We start from the raw sequence: 4,397 nt of genomic DNA, 5'->3' as shown, positions 1-4,397 counted from the left end.
TAATGATAGAGTCATTTTGGCGGATAATTTTGCTATTTTTTCACCATACCAACAGTGAATTCATATTCACAGGGTACTTACCAGAAGGCGTGGTTTGCCATAAGATACTGTTTTTCCCACTCAACGTTTGGCTTTCGCTACTTCCGCTATCGCTTTTCGGTCCGGAAATTGGGGTTTGCCCGTCATCGGCGCTGCCGTTCTCTGGCGGGCTCCCGCTGCCCTTCGCGCAATGGGTACTGCATATGGCGAAAGGACACGCGCGGTGTTATACCCTCTCCTTTCTGGTGCTGGCTCTGACTTGCCCGCTCGCATTCTAGTCAGACTAGACTCTCTTCTGGCTGTTAGTTCAGAATTTTTTCGTTGTGGGACACGGAAGTAAAAACGACCAGAATAAACTTCGAACATATAGGCAGTTACACCTACCCCCCCCCATACATGTTTGGCTTAGGTTAGCAAAAATTTGCGGTAACCCGCCTTGGCCGGAATGTAAAATGTATTTGCAAACACAGACTATGTCAGGCGCCTTCAACAATATGTTTCCTTAATGGGAATGTGCAACAACGAACACAGGTTAGGCAAATAGGAACATATTAGGATTTCAGAAATATTTGGTGCCTTCTAAACTACAAATGCCGTCAGAAATACGAGGCATCTGGGAAAATATTTTCTTCTGGTTTTGTTCACTTCGCGACAATGTACCGAAATCTCACCGATTCGTTGTTTTTTTTAATACAACGACCGCACACTATCGTGGATTGGTTGACGGCTTATGATATTTCGCTGAAGCATGGCGGTGACGGCATCACTGATAACTTTTTTTATATGATAACTTTTCTCTCATAACTTTTTTTATCTCATAACTCATAACTTTTTTAATCGGCTTTGTTGCGATGTTTTGCCTGAGATGTCTGACGGAGAGCGGAGCAGTTAGAGTCAAATAAATATTCGTGTTTCTTAGGGAGCTTCAGTAACAATAGGGTCTCTTCCAGAAAGAGGTCAGAACAATATTGTATCATCGGACAGAGTAAGCACAGCCGAACTTTAGACAACGTGATGGAGATAACACCACTATAACAAAGAAATAGTGCTGGCTTCAGAGGCTACAACAGTAGCGTTGTAGTGCGCCGCAGTTCATTCACCGGCTTACGATTCGTGTAACGGGGAATAAACCGCACGACACCCGTAGCAATCATCATATATTAGGGCACAACGTAAAGAGCTCGAATTATGGCAACGGCACCATCACCAAAGTTATCGCAAATAACGCAGATAACTTCCTAACAGCCAAGATCGAGGACTTGATCCGCTCTGGCCATGAACGACTGCTGCGCAGTGTGAGAAATACTTGAATCGGCCGTTTACATGTGTTCAATACCTTAGAGATGGCAATTAATAACCATGGATGCCGAAGAGAAGAACCCTGACAATAAAATGAGCGGTTGGGCACAGTGCTGGAGTACCTCGCTCTTTTCCTCGTACCAAATTCCATCTATAAAAATACTCACTTTACAATATCCGGTAGGTTCAGTGGCAGCATGGTTCGCAATACGTAAAGAGGGGCCAGTGTACGCGGCGGTCACTTTGTTCGCTCAGAACCAAATTTCCGGTCATCACTAAAATGCTGGCTGCTGTGCCAACACGTGCATCGATAACACCACCTTCTAATTCTGCTCTCACAATATTTGAGGGCCTTTCTAAAGGAGTAGTCAAATTAACCACTAGTGCGACTTCCCCTAAAAAACTGCAGGAATATGTTTTTATGGTTGATCTTAGTAGCTGAGACTACAGGGTGAGGGTGCGAGAAGGAACGACCGTAAGAGAGGGTGACTGGCAGCGTGCTGGACTTCTCAGTGGGAGGAGGGTGGAATGGTCCCGTAGGCGACGACGGCGGACCTGAGCGGAAGCATGTTGAGGACGTCGATAGCTCTTAAAACCCTGGTGTAGAAACGTTCCAATCGAGCTCATCATCTTCTCCTTGCTCATGCCTAGGACATAAGCAAGACATGTGGTCCTCAATTACCCAGTAGTAACACACAGAACCTTCTCGAGGAAAACTGACGATCTGGACATATGGTATTGCAATGAGCTACGAAAATAGATGCAGCTGCATTCTCTGCCACATTCACCTGCGTCGAGGTCGTTGTTAACTGTAGGTGTAGATTTTCCACAATTTCCGAGCAAGACGGCACGCGAACAGTGGCAAGGAGAGGCGCTGTAGGTGAGAATGCCGTCATAATTATTCATCAGTAATTCTTCACCTTGACGGGCTTACGGAAAAATATTATGCTAGGATCTTTATTGTCGTCTGACCTCTCGCACATCTGCACTTGCCGGTTTACACATGCACGTGGGAACGTTAGAAGGAGGGCTTGCTTATGGAGTTTTCATTCCCTGAAAGACATGCCGTTGCATTGGTGGTATGTGTAGATGTGGACGTTTTACGACCAAATCCGACCTTACTGCAATCCTCCGTGGTCGCGTTTTGGACGTGCTGCATTAGCGAGACCAGAATATACGTGCCACGCGAAAGCGAAATGGTCAGCCTAATGTTTGCCCACGACAATTAGGGTCGAATTCTTCAACGCCTGCTAGGCCGATTGCGTGGAAAGTATGAGTCATCACTAATTACAAGTAAACATAGTTTATTTTGTTCATTGCTTGGAATAAACCAAGCTTTACCGGTCACCGTCCGGCACAGAATGGAACACCACTTAAGTTAGTGGTGAATATGACAGGTGTAGTAACGTTGGCCAATCGAGTAGAAAGCTCAACATAACAGTCGGTTGCTCCAGGTGTCTCTTATTTTGCCTCCCACTGCATGCAGCACTTACAACAGAATGTCGCTAAGCAAACATCAACTTTCTTGTGAAAAATCAGACATCTTTTTGATTTGAAAAACCAGACATCCTAAAAATCTTGACGATGTTTATTAGATGCTTTTTGCCAATCAGCCAGTATGATGTGTGTCCAGGAAACCCACCCCAACTCTAAACAAACAAATTTCTTAAATAGGTACATGGTATTCAGAAAGGACAGCGTCGGCTGCACACACTCTTCACGAAGTGTGGCCATTGTCGCCCGGAAATCATTAGCGTGCCACCCTCTCTCTTTAAACACTGTCCTTGAGGCTGTAGCAATTCGTACGATAATATTTAATAGGTTGATAACGGTATTCTCCAGTTACATCTCTCCTGATTTTGCACTCCTGAGCTCTGATTTCGAGGCACTCGTTGACCAGCTGCTGGAACCATACATCCTAACAGGGGACCTTAATGCGCACAACTCACTTTGGCGCTCCTCTAGAACGCATGCACGATGTCGCCTGATTGAGAAGTTTCTTACATCCTCTGGAGCATGCCTTTTCAACACAAAACAGCCCACGTACCACAACTTAGGACACAATACATACTCACATCTTGACTTGGCTCTTGGTTCTGCTGTTCTCTTTCCTTGTCTTGAGTGGGGTGTGGGTGCGGACTCGTATGGTAGTGATCACTTCCCCACTTCACTAACGTATAAAGGCACAGGCCCGAGCTGTCAATCTTCAGATAAAAAGTTTAATTAATCAAAAGCAAATTGGAGTACATTCACACAAACATCTCAATTACACCACACATTCATAAAACTCCTACACCTGGAGGAAGCAGCCCAACTCATTACAGGGGAAATCTTCGACGCCGCAGAAAAGTCCGTTCCCCACGCCCTCGGTGCTCCGCGCAACCAAAGGAGGCCATGGTGCAATGAGGACTGTAGGCGGGCGCGAGAGGCCCAGAACAAGGCGTGGAGTGTCTTTCGCCGGTACCCCACGTCAGATAACCTCATTTATTTTAAACGGGCAAAGGCTATTGAGAAGCGAATGCGTCGTGAGGCGAAAAGGGAGAGTTGGCGCACCTTCCTCACTTCCATCAATTCATGCACAGACACATAGAAAGTCTCGACACGAATACGAAAAATAAAAGGACAACAGACAGACATCCTGCCCCTGGTTAGTACAACAGGGGACACACTGGAAGACCAGGCTAACACACTTGCACAACACTTCCAACAAGTGTCCAGCTCGGCACTCTACACAAATACTCTCCTGAAACATAAAATCGCTTGGGAAAAGAAGTCCCTACATGACAATAAAAGGTAAACGTCTGGGGACAGTTCTGAATTTAGACTCTATGAGTTGAGGAATGCGCTGAGCACATGTAAACATTCAGCTCCAGGGGGAGATAAGATAACATACACTATGATACAACACCTACACCCAGACACTCTTGAAACCCTCCTACACCTATACAATAAAATATGGCTTTCGGGGCAAATTCCACACTCTTGGAGGGAGGCCATAGTAGTGGCATTCCTGAAGGAAGGAAAGGATCCTTCCTTTCCCGCCAATTATCGTCCTATCA

The sequence above is a fragment of the Haemaphysalis longicornis genome, unplaced genomic scaffold, assembly GCF_048455015.1.
Source record: "Haemaphysalis longicornis isolate Haplotype H1 unplaced genomic scaffold, Haemaphysalis longicornis Haplotype H1 scaffold_6, whole genome shotgun sequence".
Lineage (NCBI taxonomy): Eukaryota > Metazoa > Arthropoda > Arachnida > Ixodida > Ixodidae > Haemaphysalis > Haemaphysalis longicornis.
The sequence above is the reverse complement of the archived record's forward strand: the minus strand, read 5'-3'. Positions refer to the sequence as shown.